This window comes from Doryrhamphus excisus, unplaced genomic scaffold, assembly GCF_030265055.1.
Source record: "Doryrhamphus excisus isolate RoL2022-K1 unplaced genomic scaffold, RoL_Dexc_1.0 HiC_scaffold_25, whole genome shotgun sequence".
NCBI lineage: Eukaryota > Metazoa > Chordata > Actinopteri > Syngnathiformes > Syngnathidae > Doryrhamphus > Doryrhamphus excisus.
In genome coordinates, this window is record NW_026652243.1 from 473,953 (window position 1) to 486,253 (window position 12,301).

At 52.1% G+C, this 12,301-nt stretch overlaps 38 non-coding genes and 16 pseudogenes across 38 annotated transcripts; all 54 read left to right on the forward strand.

The window, feature by feature from the left end:
- Nucleotides 1-92: 92 nt before the first annotated feature.
- LOC131112967 (5S ribosomal RNA) lies at nt 93-201 on the forward strand (annotated as a pseudogene).
- A 112-nt stretch (nt 202-313) lies between these two features.
- Nucleotides 314-432, forward strand: LOC131114476 (5S ribosomal RNA). The gene has a single exon (XR_009121785.1). It is a non-coding gene; the product is annotated as a 5S ribosomal RNA (ribosomal RNA).
- Nucleotides 433-543: 111 nt separating this feature from the next.
- Nucleotides 544-662, forward strand: LOC131114477 (5S ribosomal RNA). The gene has a single exon (XR_009121786.1). It is a non-coding gene; the product is annotated as a 5S ribosomal RNA (ribosomal RNA).
- Nucleotides 663-774: 112 nt separating this feature from the next.
- LOC131118210 (5S ribosomal RNA) lies at nt 775-893 on the forward strand. The gene has a single exon (XR_009125376.1). It is a non-coding gene; the product is annotated as a 5S ribosomal RNA (ribosomal RNA).
- Nucleotides 894-1,005: 112 nt separating this feature from the next.
- Nucleotides 1,006-1,114, forward strand: LOC131112232 (5S ribosomal RNA; annotated as a pseudogene).
- A 112-nt stretch (nt 1,115-1,226) lies between these two features.
- On the forward strand, nt 1,227-1,345 carry LOC131117744 (5S ribosomal RNA). Its single transcript, XR_009124953.1, has one exon. It is a non-coding gene; the product is annotated as a 5S ribosomal RNA (ribosomal RNA).
- A 111-nt stretch (nt 1,346-1,456) lies between these two features.
- Nucleotides 1,457-1,575, forward strand: LOC131117296 (5S ribosomal RNA). The gene has a single exon (XR_009124518.1). It is a non-coding gene; the product is annotated as a 5S ribosomal RNA (ribosomal RNA).
- A 112-nt stretch (nt 1,576-1,687) lies between these two features.
- LOC131115390 (5S ribosomal RNA) lies at nt 1,688-1,806 on the forward strand. Its single transcript, XR_009122670.1, has one exon. It is a non-coding gene; the product is annotated as a 5S ribosomal RNA (ribosomal RNA).
- Nucleotides 1,807-1,918: 112 nt separating this feature from the next.
- On the forward strand, nt 1,919-2,027 carry LOC131112924 (5S ribosomal RNA; annotated as a pseudogene).
- Nucleotides 2,028-2,139: 112 nt separating this feature from the next.
- Nucleotides 2,140-2,258, forward strand: LOC131118869 (5S ribosomal RNA). The gene has a single exon (XR_009126009.1). It is a non-coding gene; the product is annotated as a 5S ribosomal RNA (ribosomal RNA).
- A 112-nt stretch (nt 2,259-2,370) lies between these two features.
- On the forward strand, nt 2,371-2,479 carry LOC131112637 (5S ribosomal RNA; annotated as a pseudogene).
- Nucleotides 2,480-2,591: 112 nt separating this feature from the next.
- Nucleotides 2,592-2,710, forward strand: LOC131114478 (5S ribosomal RNA). Its single transcript, XR_009121787.1, has one exon. It is a non-coding gene; the product is annotated as a 5S ribosomal RNA (ribosomal RNA).
- A 111-nt stretch (nt 2,711-2,821) lies between these two features.
- Nucleotides 2,822-2,940, forward strand: LOC131111772 (5S ribosomal RNA). The gene has a single exon (XR_009121324.1). It is a non-coding gene; the product is annotated as a 5S ribosomal RNA (ribosomal RNA).
- A 112-nt stretch (nt 2,941-3,052) lies between these two features.
- LOC131115705 (5S ribosomal RNA) lies at nt 3,053-3,171 on the forward strand. The gene has a single exon (XR_009122978.1). It is a non-coding gene; the product is annotated as a 5S ribosomal RNA (ribosomal RNA).
- A 112-nt stretch (nt 3,172-3,283) lies between these two features.
- Nucleotides 3,284-3,402, forward strand: LOC131116167 (5S ribosomal RNA). Its single transcript, XR_009123426.1, has one exon. It is a non-coding gene; the product is annotated as a 5S ribosomal RNA (ribosomal RNA).
- Nucleotides 3,403-3,514: 112 nt separating this feature from the next.
- LOC131112968 (5S ribosomal RNA) lies at nt 3,515-3,623 on the forward strand (annotated as a pseudogene).
- Nucleotides 3,624-3,735: 112 nt separating this feature from the next.
- On the forward strand, nt 3,736-3,854 carry LOC131114479 (5S ribosomal RNA). Its single transcript, XR_009121788.1, has one exon. It is a non-coding gene; the product is annotated as a 5S ribosomal RNA (ribosomal RNA).
- Nucleotides 3,855-3,965: 111 nt separating this feature from the next.
- Nucleotides 3,966-4,084, forward strand: LOC131114481 (5S ribosomal RNA). The gene has a single exon (XR_009121789.1). It is a non-coding gene; the product is annotated as a 5S ribosomal RNA (ribosomal RNA).
- A 112-nt stretch (nt 4,085-4,196) lies between these two features.
- LOC131117810 (5S ribosomal RNA) lies at nt 4,197-4,315 on the forward strand. Its single transcript, XR_009125016.1, has one exon. It is a non-coding gene; the product is annotated as a 5S ribosomal RNA (ribosomal RNA).
- Nucleotides 4,316-4,427: 112 nt separating this feature from the next.
- LOC131112233 (5S ribosomal RNA) lies at nt 4,428-4,536 on the forward strand (annotated as a pseudogene).
- A 112-nt stretch (nt 4,537-4,648) lies between these two features.
- Nucleotides 4,649-4,767, forward strand: LOC131116640 (5S ribosomal RNA). Its single transcript, XR_009123881.1, has one exon. It is a non-coding gene; the product is annotated as a 5S ribosomal RNA (ribosomal RNA).
- Nucleotides 4,768-4,878: 111 nt separating this feature from the next.
- Nucleotides 4,879-4,997, forward strand: LOC131117410 (5S ribosomal RNA). The gene has a single exon (XR_009124629.1). It is a non-coding gene; the product is annotated as a 5S ribosomal RNA (ribosomal RNA).
- Nucleotides 4,998-5,109: 112 nt separating this feature from the next.
- LOC131115391 (5S ribosomal RNA) lies at nt 5,110-5,228 on the forward strand. Its single transcript, XR_009122671.1, has one exon. It is a non-coding gene; the product is annotated as a 5S ribosomal RNA (ribosomal RNA).
- Nucleotides 5,229-5,340: 112 nt separating this feature from the next.
- Nucleotides 5,341-5,449, forward strand: LOC131112969 (5S ribosomal RNA; annotated as a pseudogene).
- A 112-nt stretch (nt 5,450-5,561) lies between these two features.
- On the forward strand, nt 5,562-5,680 carry LOC131114482 (5S ribosomal RNA). Its single transcript, XR_009121790.1, has one exon. It is a non-coding gene; the product is annotated as a 5S ribosomal RNA (ribosomal RNA).
- A 112-nt stretch (nt 5,681-5,792) lies between these two features.
- On the forward strand, nt 5,793-5,901 carry LOC131114126 (5S ribosomal RNA; annotated as a pseudogene).
- A 111-nt stretch (nt 5,902-6,012) lies between these two features.
- On the forward strand, nt 6,013-6,131 carry LOC131115662 (5S ribosomal RNA). Its single transcript, XR_009122937.1, has one exon. It is a non-coding gene; the product is annotated as a 5S ribosomal RNA (ribosomal RNA).
- A 112-nt stretch (nt 6,132-6,243) lies between these two features.
- On the forward strand, nt 6,244-6,362 carry LOC131116642 (5S ribosomal RNA). Its single transcript, XR_009123883.1, has one exon. It is a non-coding gene; the product is annotated as a 5S ribosomal RNA (ribosomal RNA).
- A 111-nt stretch (nt 6,363-6,473) lies between these two features.
- On the forward strand, nt 6,474-6,592 carry LOC131117527 (5S ribosomal RNA). Its single transcript, XR_009124741.1, has one exon. It is a non-coding gene; the product is annotated as a 5S ribosomal RNA (ribosomal RNA).
- A 112-nt stretch (nt 6,593-6,704) lies between these two features.
- LOC131115392 (5S ribosomal RNA) lies at nt 6,705-6,823 on the forward strand. Its single transcript, XR_009122672.1, has one exon. It is a non-coding gene; the product is annotated as a 5S ribosomal RNA (ribosomal RNA).
- A 112-nt stretch (nt 6,824-6,935) lies between these two features.
- On the forward strand, nt 6,936-7,044 carry LOC131112925 (5S ribosomal RNA; annotated as a pseudogene).
- A 112-nt stretch (nt 7,045-7,156) lies between these two features.
- Nucleotides 7,157-7,275, forward strand: LOC131114483 (5S ribosomal RNA). Its single transcript, XR_009121791.1, has one exon. It is a non-coding gene; the product is annotated as a 5S ribosomal RNA (ribosomal RNA).
- Nucleotides 7,276-7,387: 112 nt separating this feature from the next.
- LOC131113781 (5S ribosomal RNA) lies at nt 7,388-7,496 on the forward strand (annotated as a pseudogene).
- Nucleotides 7,497-7,607: 111 nt separating this feature from the next.
- Nucleotides 7,608-7,726, forward strand: LOC131111784 (5S ribosomal RNA). Its single transcript, XR_009121325.1, has one exon. It is a non-coding gene; the product is annotated as a 5S ribosomal RNA (ribosomal RNA).
- A 112-nt stretch (nt 7,727-7,838) lies between these two features.
- LOC131115706 (5S ribosomal RNA) lies at nt 7,839-7,957 on the forward strand. Its single transcript, XR_009122979.1, has one exon. It is a non-coding gene; the product is annotated as a 5S ribosomal RNA (ribosomal RNA).
- Nucleotides 7,958-8,069: 112 nt separating this feature from the next.
- On the forward strand, nt 8,070-8,188 carry LOC131115394 (5S ribosomal RNA). The gene has a single exon (XR_009122673.1). It is a non-coding gene; the product is annotated as a 5S ribosomal RNA (ribosomal RNA).
- A 112-nt stretch (nt 8,189-8,300) lies between these two features.
- Nucleotides 8,301-8,409, forward strand: LOC131112970 (5S ribosomal RNA; annotated as a pseudogene).
- Nucleotides 8,410-8,521: 112 nt separating this feature from the next.
- Nucleotides 8,522-8,640, forward strand: LOC131114485 (5S ribosomal RNA). The gene has a single exon (XR_009121793.1). It is a non-coding gene; the product is annotated as a 5S ribosomal RNA (ribosomal RNA).
- A 111-nt stretch (nt 8,641-8,751) lies between these two features.
- On the forward strand, nt 8,752-8,870 carry LOC131114486 (5S ribosomal RNA). The gene has a single exon (XR_009121794.1). It is a non-coding gene; the product is annotated as a 5S ribosomal RNA (ribosomal RNA).
- A 112-nt stretch (nt 8,871-8,982) lies between these two features.
- On the forward strand, nt 8,983-9,101 carry LOC131118211 (5S ribosomal RNA). The gene has a single exon (XR_009125377.1). It is a non-coding gene; the product is annotated as a 5S ribosomal RNA (ribosomal RNA).
- Nucleotides 9,102-9,213: 112 nt separating this feature from the next.
- On the forward strand, nt 9,214-9,322 carry LOC131112234 (5S ribosomal RNA; annotated as a pseudogene).
- Nucleotides 9,323-9,434: 112 nt separating this feature from the next.
- LOC131116643 (5S ribosomal RNA) lies at nt 9,435-9,553 on the forward strand. The gene has a single exon (XR_009123884.1). It is a non-coding gene; the product is annotated as a 5S ribosomal RNA (ribosomal RNA).
- A 111-nt stretch (nt 9,554-9,664) lies between these two features.
- LOC131117642 (5S ribosomal RNA) lies at nt 9,665-9,783 on the forward strand. Its single transcript, XR_009124853.1, has one exon. It is a non-coding gene; the product is annotated as a 5S ribosomal RNA (ribosomal RNA).
- A 112-nt stretch (nt 9,784-9,895) lies between these two features.
- LOC131115395 (5S ribosomal RNA) lies at nt 9,896-10,014 on the forward strand. The gene has a single exon (XR_009122674.1). It is a non-coding gene; the product is annotated as a 5S ribosomal RNA (ribosomal RNA).
- A 112-nt stretch (nt 10,015-10,126) lies between these two features.
- On the forward strand, nt 10,127-10,235 carry LOC131113922 (5S ribosomal RNA; annotated as a pseudogene).
- Nucleotides 10,236-10,347: 112 nt separating this feature from the next.
- Nucleotides 10,348-10,466, forward strand: LOC131114487 (5S ribosomal RNA). Its single transcript, XR_009121795.1, has one exon. It is a non-coding gene; the product is annotated as a 5S ribosomal RNA (ribosomal RNA).
- Nucleotides 10,467-10,578: 112 nt separating this feature from the next.
- On the forward strand, nt 10,579-10,687 carry LOC131113784 (5S ribosomal RNA; annotated as a pseudogene).
- A 111-nt stretch (nt 10,688-10,798) lies between these two features.
- On the forward strand, nt 10,799-10,917 carry LOC131115663 (5S ribosomal RNA). The gene has a single exon (XR_009122938.1). It is a non-coding gene; the product is annotated as a 5S ribosomal RNA (ribosomal RNA).
- A 112-nt stretch (nt 10,918-11,029) lies between these two features.
- On the forward strand, nt 11,030-11,148 carry LOC131116644 (5S ribosomal RNA). The gene has a single exon (XR_009123885.1). It is a non-coding gene; the product is annotated as a 5S ribosomal RNA (ribosomal RNA).
- A 111-nt stretch (nt 11,149-11,259) lies between these two features.
- Nucleotides 11,260-11,378, forward strand: LOC131117756 (5S ribosomal RNA). The gene has a single exon (XR_009124964.1). It is a non-coding gene; the product is annotated as a 5S ribosomal RNA (ribosomal RNA).
- A 112-nt stretch (nt 11,379-11,490) lies between these two features.
- LOC131115396 (5S ribosomal RNA) lies at nt 11,491-11,609 on the forward strand. Its single transcript, XR_009122675.1, has one exon. It is a non-coding gene; the product is annotated as a 5S ribosomal RNA (ribosomal RNA).
- A 112-nt stretch (nt 11,610-11,721) lies between these two features.
- On the forward strand, nt 11,722-11,830 carry LOC131112926 (5S ribosomal RNA; annotated as a pseudogene).
- A 112-nt stretch (nt 11,831-11,942) lies between these two features.
- On the forward strand, nt 11,943-12,061 carry LOC131114488 (5S ribosomal RNA). The gene has a single exon (XR_009121796.1). It is a non-coding gene; the product is annotated as a 5S ribosomal RNA (ribosomal RNA).
- Nucleotides 12,062-12,173: 112 nt separating this feature from the next.
- LOC131113785 (5S ribosomal RNA) lies at nt 12,174-12,282 on the forward strand (annotated as a pseudogene).
- The last annotated feature ends 19 nt before the right edge of the window (nt 12,283-12,301 follow it).

Below are 12,301 nucleotides of genomic sequence, written 5' to 3' on the forward strand. Positions count from 1 at the left end.
CCTGACAGCAGAGGGCGCTGTTTGACACTTTTTGCTGTAGTCTAGTTTGGCCTGCGTCGCCTTCAAATAGGATCTTTTCAGTTGCCTTGGCAGCTTTTGGCCATACTACCCTGAAAACGCCCGATCTCGGAAGCTAAGCAGGGGCGGGCCTGGTTAGTACTTGGATGGGAGACCGCCTGGGAATACCAGGTGCTGTAAGCTTTTTATGGTTTCTGCTCTTGCCTGACAGCAGAGGGCGCTGTTTGACACTTTTTGCTGGAGTCTAGTTTGGCCTGCGTCGCCTTCAAATAGGATCTTTTCAGTTGATGTGGCAGCTTACGGCCATACTACCCTGAAAACGCCCGATCTCGTCCGATCTCGGAAGCTAAGCAGGGGCGGGCCTGGTTAGTACTTGGATGGGAGACCGCCTGGGAATACCAGGTGCTGTAAGCTTTTTATGGTTTCTGCTCTAGCCTGACAGCAGAGGGCGCTGTTTGACACTTTTTGCTGGATCTAGTTTGGCCTGGGTCGCCTTCAAATAAGATCTTTTCAGTTGTCCTGGCAGCTTACGGCCATACTACCCTGAAAACGCCCGATCTCGTCCGATCTCGGAAGCTAAGCAGGGGCGGGCCTGGTTAGTACTTGGATGGGAGACCGCCTGGGAATACCAGGTGCTGTAAGCTTTTCATGGTTTCTGCTCTTGCCTGACAGCAGAGGGCGCTGTTTGACACTTTTTGCTGGAGTCTAGTTTGGCCTGCGTCGCCTTCAAATAGGATCTTTTCAGTTGCCCTTGCAGCTTACGGCCATACTACCCTGAAAACGCCCGATCTCGTCCGATCTCGGAAGCTAAGCAGGGGCGGTCCTGGTTAGTACTTGGATGGGAGACCGCCTGGGATTACCAGGTGCTGTAAGCTTTTTATGGTTTCTGCTCTTGCCTGACAGCAGAGGGCGCTGTTTGACACTTTTTGCTGGAGTCTAGTTTGGCCTGCGTCTTCTTCAAATAGGATCTTTTCAGTTGTCCTGGCAGCTTACGGCCATACTACCCTGAAAACGCCCGATCTCGGAAGCTAAGCAGGGGCGGGCCTGGTTAGTACTTGGATGGGAGACCGCCTGTGAATACCAGGTGCTGTAAGCTTTTTATGGTTTCTGCTCTTGCCTGACAGCAGAGGGCGCTGTTTGACACTTTTTGCTGTAGTCTAGTTTGGCCTGCGTCACCTTCAAATAGGATCTTTTCAGTTGACCTGGCAGCTTACGGCCATACTACCCTGAAAATGCCCGATCTCGTCCGATCTCGGAAGCTAAGCAGGGGCGGGCCTGGTTAGTACTTGGATGGGAGGCTGCCTGGGAATACCAGGTGCTGTAAGCTTTTTATGGTTTCTGCTCTAGCCTGACAGCAGAGGGCGCTGTTTGACACTTTTTGCTGGATCTAGTTTGGCCTGGGTCGCCTTCAAATAAGATCTTTTCAGTTGTCCTGGCAGCTTACGGCCATACTACCCTGAAAACACCCGATCTCGTCCGATCTCGGAAGCTAAGCAGGGGCGGGCCTGGTTAGTACTTGGATGGGAGACCGCCTGGGAATACCAGGTGCTGTAAGCTTTTCATGGTTTCTGCTCTTGCCTGACAGCAGAGGGCGCTGTTTGACACTTTTTGCTGGAGTCTAGTTTGGCCTGCGTCTTCTTCAAATAGGATCTTTTCAGTTGACCTGGAAGCTTATGGCCATACTACCCTGAAAACGCCCGATCTCGTCCGATCTCGGAAGCTAAGCAGGGGCGGGCCTGGTTAGTACTTGGATGGGAGACCGCCTGGGAATACCAGGTGCTGTAAGCTTTTTATGGTTTCTGCTCTAGCCTGACAGCAGAGGGCGCTGTTTGACACTTTTTGCTGTAGTCTAGTTTGGCCTGCGTCGCCTTCAAATAGGATCTTTTCAGTTGCCTTGGCAGCTTTTGGCCATACTACCCTGAAAACGCCCGATCTCGGAAGCTAAGCAGGGGCGGGCCTGGTTAGTACTTGGATGGGAGACCGCCTGGGAATACCAGGTGCTGTAAGCTTTTTATGGTTTCTGCTCTTGCCTGACAGCAGAGGGCGCTGTATGACACTTTTTGCTGGAGTCTAGTTTGGCCTGCGTCGCCTTCAAATAGGATCTTTTCAGTTGCTTTGGCAGCTTACGGCCATACTACCCTGAAAACGCCCGATCTCGTTGGACCTCGGAAGCTAAGCAGGGGCGGGCCTGGTTATTACTTGGATGGGAGACCGCCTGGGAATACCAGGTGCTGCAAGCTTTTTATGGTTTCTGCTCTTGCCTGACAGCAGAGGGCGCTGTTTGACACTTTTTGCTGGAGTCTATTTTGGCCTGCGTCGCCTTCAAATAGGATCTTTTCAGTTGACCTGGCAGCTTTCGGCCATACTACCCTGAAAACGCCCGATCTCGGAAGCTAAGCAGGGGCGGGCCTGGTTAGTACTTGGATGGGAGACCGCCTGGGAATACCAGGTGCTGTAAGCTTTTTATGGTTTCTGCTCTTGCCTGACAGCAGAGGGCGCTGTTTGACACTTTTTGCTGGAGTCTAGTTTGGCCTGCGTCGCCTTCAAATAGGATCTTTTCAGTTGCCCTGGCAGCTTACGGCCATACTACCCTGAAAACGCCCGATCTCGTCCGATCTCGGAAGCTAAGCAGGGGCGGGCCTGGTTAGTACTTGGATGGGAGACCGCCTGGGAATACCAGGTGCTGTAAGCTTTTTATGGTTTCTGCTCTAGCCTGACAGCAGAGGGCGCTGTTTGACACTTTTTGCTTGATCTAGTTTGGCCTGCGTCGCCTTCAAATAAGATCTTTTCAGTTGTCCTGGCAGCTTACGGCCATACCACCCTGAAAACGCCTGATCTCGTCCGATCTCGGAAGCTAAGCAGGGGCGGGCCTGGTTAGTACTTGGATGGGAGACCGCCTGGGAATACCAGGTGCTGTAAGCTTTTTATGGTTTCTGCTCTAGCCTGACAGCAGAGGGCGCTGTTTGACACTTTTTGCTGGAGTCTAGTTTGGCCTGCGTCGCCTTCAAATAGGATCTTTTCAGTTGATGTGGCAGCTTACGGCCATACTACCCTGAAAACGCCCGATCTCGTCCGATCTCGGAAGCTAAGCAGGGGCGGGCCTGGTTAGTACTTGGATGGGAGACCGCCTGTGAATACCAGGTGCTGTAAGCTTTTTATGGTTTCTGCTCTTGCCTGACAGCAGAGGGCGCTGTTTGACACTTTTTGCTGGAGTCTAGTTTGGCCTGCGTCTTCTTCAAATAGGATCTTTTCAGTTGACCTGGAAGCTTATGGCCATACTACCCTGAAAACGCCCGATCTCGTCCGATCTCGGTAGCTAAGCAGGGGCGGGCCTGGTTAGTACTTGGATGGGAGACCGCCTGGGAATACCAGGTGCTGTAAGCTTTTTATGGTTTCTGCTCTAGCCTGACAGCAGAGGGCGCTGTTTGACACTTTTTGCTGTAGTCTAGTTTGGCCTGCGTCGCCTTCAAATAGGATCTTTTCAGTTGCCTTGGCAGCTTTTGGCCATACTACCCTGAAAACGCCCGATCTCGGAAGCTAAGCAGGGGCGGGCCTGGTTAGTACTTGGATGGGAGACCGCCTGGGAATACCAGGTGCTGTAAGCTTTTTATGGTTTCTGCTCTTGCCTGACAGCAGAGGGCGCTGTTTGACACTTTTTGCTGGAGTCTAGTTTGGCCTGCGTCGCCTTCAAATAGGATCTTTTCAGTTGATGTGGCAGCTTACGGCCATACTACCCTGAAAACGCCCGATCTCGTCCGATCTCGGAAGCTAAGCAGGGGCGGGCCTGGTTAGTACTTGGATGGGAGACCGCCTGGGAATACCAGGTGCTGTAAGCTTTTTATGGTTTCTGCTCTAGCCTGACAGCAGAGGGCGCTGTTTGACACTTTTTGCTGGATCTAGTTTGGCCTGGGTCGCCTTCAAATAAGATCTTTTCAGTTGTCCTGGCAGCTTACGGCCATACTACCCTGAAAACGCCCGATCTCGTCCGATCTCGGAAGCTAAGCAGGGGCGGGCCTGGTTAGTACTTGGATGGGAGACCGCCTGGGAATACCAGGTGCTGTAAGCTTTTCATGGTTTCTGCTCTTGCCTGACAGCAGAGGGCGCTGTTTGACACTTTTTGCTGGAGTCTAGTTTGGCCTGCGTCGCCTTCAAATAGGATCTTTTCAGTTGCCCTTGCAGCTTACGGCCATACTACCCTGAAAACGCCCGATCTCATCCGATCTCGGAAGCTAAGCAGGGGCGGTCCTGGTTAGTACTTGGATGGGAGACCGCCTGGGATTACCAGGTGCTGTAAGCTTTTTATGGTTTCTGCTCTTGCCTGACAGCAGAGGGCGCTGTTTGACACTTTTTGCTGGAGTCTAGTTTGGCCTGCGTCTTCTTCAAATAGGATCTTTTCAGTTGTCCTGGCAGCTTACGGCCATACTACCCTGAAAACGCCCGATCTCGGAAGCTAAGCAGGGGCGGGCCTGGTTAGTACTTGGATGGGAGACCGCCTGTGAATACCAGGTGCTGTAAGCTTTTTATGGTTTCTGCTCTTGCCTGACAGCAGAGGGCGCTGTTTGACACTTTTTGCTGTAGTCTAGTTTGGCCTGCGTCACCTTCAAATAGGATCTTTTCAGTTGACCTGGCAGCTTACGGCCATACTACCCTGAAAATGCCCGATCTCGTCCGATCTCGGAAGCTAAGCAGGGGCGGGCCTGGTTAGTACTTGGATGGGAGGCCGCCTGGGAATACCAGGTGCTGTAAGCTTTTTATGGTTTCTGCTCTAGCCTGACAGCAGAGGGCGCTGTTTGACACTTTTTGCTGGATCTAGTTTGGCCTGGGTCGCCTTCAAATAAGATCTTTTCAGTTGTCCTGGCAGCTTACGGCCATACTACCCTGAAAACACCCGATCTCGTCCGATCTCGGAAGCTAAGCAGGGGCGGGCCTGGTTAGTACTTGGATGGGAGACCGCCTGGGAATACCAGGTGCTGTAAGCTTTTCATGGTTTCTGCTCTTGCCTGACAGCAGAGGGCGCTGTTTGACACTTTTTGCTGGAGTCTAGTTTGGCCTGTGTCTTCTTCAAATAGGATCTTTTCAGTTGACCTGGAAGCTTATGGCCATACTACCCTGAAAACGCCCGATCTCGTCCGATCTCGGAAGCTAAGCAGGGGCGGGCCTGGTTAGTACTTGGATGGGAGACCGCCTGGGAATACCAGGTGCTGTAAGCTTTTTATGGTTTCTGCTCTAGCCTGACAGCAGAGGGCGCTGTTTGACACTTTTTGCTGTAGTCTAGTTTGGCCTGCGTCGCCTTCAAATAGGATCTTTTCAGTTGCCTTGGCAGCTTTTGGCCATACTACCCTGAAAACGCCCGATCTCGGAAGCTAAGCAGGGGCGGGCCTGGTTAGTACTTGGATGGGAGACCGCCTGGGAATACCAGGTGCTGTAAGCTTTTTATGGTTTCTGCTCTTGCCTGACAGCAGAGGGCGCTGTTTGACACTTTTTGCTGGAGTCTAGTTTGGCCTGCGTCGCCTTCAAATAGGATCTTTTCAGTTGATGTGGCAGCTTACGGCCATACTACCCTGAAAACGCCCGATCTCGTCCGATCTCGGAAGCTAAGCAGGGGCGGGCCTGGTTAGTACTTGGATGGGAGACCGCCTGGGAATACCAGGTGCTGTAAGCTTTTTATGGTTTCTGCTCTTGCCTGACAGCAGAGGGCGCTGTTTGACACTTTTTGCTGGAGTCTAGTTTGGCCTGCGTGGCCTTCAAATAAGATTTTTTCAGTTGTCCTTAAAGCTTAAGGCCATACTACCCTGAAAACGCCTGATCTCGGAAGCTAGGCAGGGGAGGGCCTGGTTAGTACTTGGATGGGAGACCGCCTGGGAATACCAGGTGCTGTAAGCTTTTTATGGTTTCTGCTCTAGCCTGACAGCAGAGGGCGCTGTTTGACACTTTTTGCTTGATCTAGTTTGGCCTGCGTCGCCTTCAAATAAGATCTTTTCAGTTGTCCTGGCAGCTTACGGCCATACCACCCTGAAAACGCCTGATCTCGTCCGATCTCGGAAGCTAAGCAGGGGCGGGCCTGGTTAGTACTTGGATGGGAGACCGCCTGTGAATACCAGGTGCTGTAAGCTTTTTATGGTTTCTGCTCTTGCCTGACAGCAGAGGGCGCTGTTTGACACTTTTTGCTGTAGTCTAGTTTGGCCTGCGTCACCTTCAAATAGGATCTTTTCAGTTGACCTGGCAGCTTACGGCCATACTACCCTGAAAATGCCCGATCTCGTCCGATCTCGGAAGCTAAGCAGGGGCGGGCCTGGTTAGTACTTGGATGGGAGGCCGCCTGGGAATACCAGGTGCTGTAAGCTTTTTATGGTTTCTGCTCTAGCCTGACAGCAGAGGGCGCTGTTTGACACTTTTTGCTGGATCTAGTTTGGCCTGGGTCGCCTTCAAATAAGATCTTTTCAGTTGTCCTGGCAGCTTACGGCCATACTACCCTGAAAACACCCGATCTCGTCCGATCTCGGAAGCTAAGCAGGGGCGGGCCTGGTTAGTACTTGGATGGGAGACCGCCTGGGAATACCAGGTGCTGTAAGCTTTTCATGGTTTCTGCTCTTGCCTGACAGCAGAGGGCGCTGTTTGACACTTTTTGCTGGAGTCTAGTTTGGCCTGCGTCTTCTTCAAATAGGATCTTTTCAGTTGACCTGGAAGCTTATGGCCATACTACCCTGAAAACGCCCGATCTCGTCCGATCTCGGAAGCTAAGCAGGGGCGGGCCTGGTTAGTACTTGGATGGGAGACCGCCTGGGAATACCAGGTGCTGTAAGCTTTTTATGGTTTCTGCTCTAGCCTGACAGCAGAGGGCGCTGTTTGACACTTTTTGCTGTAGTCTAGTTTGGCCTGCGTCGCCTTCAAATAGGATCTTTTCAGTTGCCTTGGCAGCTTTTGGCCATACTACCCTGAAAACGCCCGATCTCGGAAGCTAAGCAGGGGCGGGCCTGGTTAGTACTTGGATGGGAGACCGCCTGGGAATACCAGGTGCTGTAAGCTTTTTATGGTTTCTGCTCTTGCCTGACAGCAGAGGGCGCTGTTTGACACTTTTTGCTGGAGTCTAGTTTGGCCTGCGTCGCCTTCAAATAGGATCTTTTCAGTTGATGTGGCAGCTTACGGCCATACTACCCTGAAAACGCCCGATCTCGTCCGATCTCGGAAGCTAAGCAGGGGCGGGCCTGGTTAGTACTTGGATGGGAGACCGCCTGGGAATACCAGGTGCTGTAAGCTTTTTATGGTTTCTGCTCTTGCCTGACAGCAGAGGGCGCTGTTTGACACTTTTTGCTGGAGTCTAGTTTGGCCTGCGTGGCCTTCAAATAAGATTTTTTCAGTTGTCCTTAAAGCTTACGGCCATACTACCCTGAAAACGCCTGATCTCGGAAGCTAGGCAGGGGAGGGCCTGGTTAGTACTTGGATGGGAGACCGCCTGGGAATACCAGGTGCTGTAAGCTTTTTATGGTTTCTGCTCTAGCCTGACAGCAGAGGGCGCTGTTTGACACTTTTTGCTTGATCTAGTTTGGCCTGCGTCGCCTTCAAATAAGATCTTTTCAGTTGTCCTGGCAGCTTACGGCCATACCACCCTGAAAACGCCTGATCTCGTCCGATCTCGGAAGCTAAGCAGGGGCGGGCCTGGTTAGTACTTGGATGGGAGACCGCCTGGGAATACCAGGTGCTGTAAGCTTTTTATGGTTTCTGCTCTAGCCTGACAGCAGAGGGCGCTGTTTGACACTTTTTGCTGGAGTCTAGTTTGGCCTGCGTCGCCTTCAAATAGGATCTTTTCAGTTGATGTGGCAGCTTACGGCCATACTACCCTGAAAACGCCCGATCTCGTCCGATCTCGGAAGCTAAGCAGGGGCGGGCCTGGTTAGTACTTGGATGGGAGACCGCCTGTGAATACCAGGTGCTGTAAGCTTTTTATGGTTTCTGCTCTTGCCTGACAGCAGAGGGCGCTGTTTGACACTTTTTGCTGGAGTCTAGTTTGGCCTGCGTCTTCTTCAAATAGGATCTTTTCAGTTGACCTGGAAGCTTATGGCCATACTACCCTGAAAACGCCCGATCTCGTCCGATCTCGGAAGCTAAGCAGGGGCGGGCCTGGTTAGTACTTGGATGGGAGACCGCCTGGGAATACCAGGTGCTGTAAGCTTTTTATGGTTTCTGCTCTAGCCTGACAGCAGAGGGCGCTGTTTGACACTTTTTGCTGTAGTCTAGTTTGGCCTGCGTCGCCTTCAAATAGGATCTTTTCAGTTGCCTTGGCAGCTTTTGGCCATACTACCCTGAAAACGCCCGATCTCGGAAGCTAAGCAGGGGCGGGCCTGGTTAGTACTTGGATGGGAGACCGCCTGGGAATACCAGGTGCTGTAAGCTTTTTATGGTTTCTGCTCTTGCCTGACAGCAGAGGGCGCTGTTTGACACTTTTTGCTGGAGTCTAGTTTGGCCTGCGTCGCCTTCAAATAGGATCTTTTCAGTTGATGTGGCAGCTTACGGCCATACTACCCTGAAAACGCCCGATCTCGTCCGATCTCGGAAGCTAAGCAGGGGCGGGCCTGGTTAGTACTTGGATGGGAGACCGCCTGGGAATACCAGGTGCTGTAAGCTTTTTATGGTTTCTGCTCTAGCCTGACAGCAGAGGGCGCTGTTTGACACTTTTTGCTGGATCTAGTTTGGCCTGGGTCGCCTTCAAATAAGATCTTTTCAGTTGTCCTGGCAGCTTACGGCCATACTACCCTGAAAACGCCCGATCTCGTCCGATCTCGGAAGCTAAGCAGGGGCGGGCCTGGTTAGTACTTGGATGGGAGACCGCCTGGGAATACCAGGTGCTGTAAGCTTTTCATGGTTTCTGCTCTTGCCTGACAGCAGAGGGCGCTGTTTGACACTTTTTGCTGGAGTCTAGTTTGGCCTGCGTCGCCTTCAAATAGGATCTTTTCAGTTGCCCTTGCAGCTTACGGCCATACTACCCTGAAAACGCCCGATCTCGTCCGATCTCGGAAGCTAAGCAGGGGCGGTCCTGGTTAGTACTTGGATGGGAGACCGCCTGGGATTACCAGGTGCTGTAAGCTTTTTATGGTTTCTGCTCTTGCCTGACAGCAGAGGGCGCTGTTTGACACTTTTTGCTGGAGTCTAGTTTGGCCTGCGTCTTCTTCAAATAGGATCTTTTCAGTTGTCCTGGCAGCTTACGGCCATACTACCCTGAAAACGCCCGATCTCGGAAGCTAAGCAGGGGCGGGCCTGGTTAGTACTTGGATGGGAGACCGCCTGTGAATACCAGGTGCTGTAAGCTTTTTATGGTTTCTGCTCTTGCCTGACAGCAGAGGGCGCTGTTTGACACTTTTTGCTGTAGTCTAGTTTGGCCTGCGTCACCTTCAAATAGGATCTTTTCAGTTGACCTGGCAGCTTACGGCCATACTACCCTGAAAATGCCCGATCTCGTCCGATCTCGGAAGCTAAGCAGGGGCGGGCCTGGTTAGTACTTGGATGGGAGGCCGCCTGGGAATACCAGGTGCTGTAAGCTTTTTATGGTTTCTGCTCTAGCCTGACAGCAGAGGGCGCTGTTTGACACTTTTTGCTGGATCTAGTTTGGCCTGGGTCGCCTTCAAATAAGATCTTTTCAGTTGTCCTGGCAGCTTACGGCCATACTACCCTGAAAACACCCGATCTCGTCCGATCTCGGAAGCTAAGCAGGGGCGGGCCTGGTTAGTACTTGGATGGGAGACCGCCTGGGAATACCAGGTGCTGTAAGCTTTTCATGGTTTCTGCTCTTGCCTGACAGCAGAGGGCGCTGTTTGACACTTTTTGCTGGAGTCTAGTTTGGCCTGTGTCTTCTTCAAATAGGATCTTTTCAGTTGACCTGGAAGCTTATGGCCATACTACCCTGAAAACGCCCGATCTCGTCCGATCTCGGAAGCTAAGCAGGGGCGGGCCTGGTTAGTACTTGGATGGGAGACCGCCTGGGAATACCAGGTGCTGTAAGCTTTTTATGGTTTCTGCTCTAGCCTGACAGCAGAGGGCGCTGTTTGACACTTTTTGCTGTAGTCTAGTTTGGCCTGCGTCGCCTTCAAATAGGATCTTTTCAGTTGCCTTGGCAGCTTTTGGCCATACTACCCTGAAAACGCCCGATCTCGGAAGCTCAGCAGGGGCGGGCCTGGTTAGTACTTGGATGGGAGACCGCCTGGGAATACCAGGTGCTGTAAGCTTTTTATGGTTTCTGCTCTTGCCTGACAGCAGAGGGCGCTGTTTGACACTTTTTGCTGGAGTCTAGTTTGGCCTGCGTCGCCTTCAAATAGGATCTTTTCAGTTGATGTGGCAGCTTACGGCCATACTACCCTGAAAACGCCCGATCTCGTCCGATCTCGGAAGCTAAGCAGGGGCGGGCCTGGTTAGTACTTGGATGGGAGACCGCCTGGGAATACCAGGTGCTGTAAGCTTTTTATGGTTTCTGCTCTTGCCTGACAGCAGAGGGCGCTGTTTGACACTTTTTGCTGGAGTCTAGTTTGGCCTGCGTGGCCTTCAAATAAGATTTTTTCAGTTGTCCTTAAAGCTTACGGCCATACTACCCTGAAAACGCCTGATCTCGGAAGCTAGGCAGGGGAGGGCCTGGTTAGTACTTGGATGGGAGACCGCCTGGGAATACCAGGTGCTGTAAGCTTTTTATGGTTTCTGCTCTAGCCTGACAGCAGAGGGCGCTGTTTGACACTTTTTGCTTGATCTAGTTTGGCCTGCGTCGCCTTCAAATAAGATCTTTTCAGTTGTCCTGGCAGCTTACGGCCATACCACCCTGAAAACGCCTGATCTCGTCCGATCTCGGAAGCTAAGCAGGGGCGGGCCTGGTTAGTACTTGGATGGGAGACCGCCTGTGAATACCAGGTGCTGTAAGCTTTTTATGGTTTCTGCTCTTGCCTGACAGCAGAGGGCGCTGTTTGACACTTTTTGCTGTAGTCTAGTTTGGCCTGCGTCACCTTCAAATAGGATCTTTTCAGTTGACCTGGCAGCTTACGGCCATACTACCCTGAAAATGCCCGATCTCGTCCGATCTCGGAAGCTAAGCAGGGGCGGGCCTGGTTAGTACTTGGATGGGAGGCCGCCTGGGAATACCAGGTGCTGTAAGCTTTTTATGGTTTCTGCTCTAGCCTGACAGCAGAGGGCGCTGTTTGACACTTTTTGCTGGATCTAGTTTGGCCTGGGTCGCCTTCAAATAAGATCTTTTCAGTTGTCCTGGCAGCTTACGGCCATACTACCCTGAAAACACCCGATCTCGTCCGATCTCGGAAGCTAAGCAGGGGCGGGCCTGGTTAGTACTTGGATGGGAGACCGCCTGGGAATACCAGGTGCTGTAAGCTTTTCATGGTTTCTGCTCTTGCCTGACAGCAGAGGGCGCTGTTTGACACTTTTTGCTGGAGTCTAGTTTGGCCTGCGTCTTCTTCAAATAGGATCTTTTCAGTTGACCTGGAAGCTTATGGCCATACTACCCTGAAAACGCCCGATCTCGTCCGATCTCGGAAGCTAAGCAGGGGCGGGCCTGGTTAGTACTTGGATGGGAGACCGCCTGGGAATACCAGGTGCTGTAAGCTTTTTATGGTTTCTGCTCTAGCCTGACAGCAGAGGGCGCTGTTTGACACTTTTTGCTGTAGTCTAGTTTGGCCTGCGTCGCCTTCAAATAGGATCTTTTCAGTTGCCTTGGCAGCTTTTGGCCATACTACCCTGAAAACGCCCGATCTCGGAAGCTAAGCAGGGGCGGGCCTGGTTAGTACTTGGATGGGAGACCGCCTGGGAATACCAGGTGCTGTAAGCTTTTTATGGTTTCTGCTCTTGCCTGACAGCAGAGGGCGCTGTTTGACACTTTTTGCTGGAGTCTAGTTTGGCCTGCGTCGCCTTCAAATAGGATCTTTTCAGTTGATGTGGCAGCTTACGGCCATACTACCCTGAAAACGCCCGATCTCGTCCGATCTCGGAAGCTAAGCAGGGGCGGGCCTGGTTAGTACTTGGATGGGAGACCGCCTGGGAATACCAGGTGCTGTAAGCTTTTTATGGTTTCTGCTCTTGCCTGACAGCAGAGGGCGCTGTTTGACACTTTTTGCTGGAGTCTAGTTTGGCCTGCGTGGCCTTCAAATAAGATTTTTTCAGTTGTCCTTAAAGCTTACGGCCATACTACCCTGAAAACGCCTGATCTCGGAAGCTAGGCAGGGGAGGGCCTGGTTAGTACTTGGATGGGAGACCGCCTGGGAATACCAGGTGCTGTAAGCTTTTTATGGTTTCTGCTCTA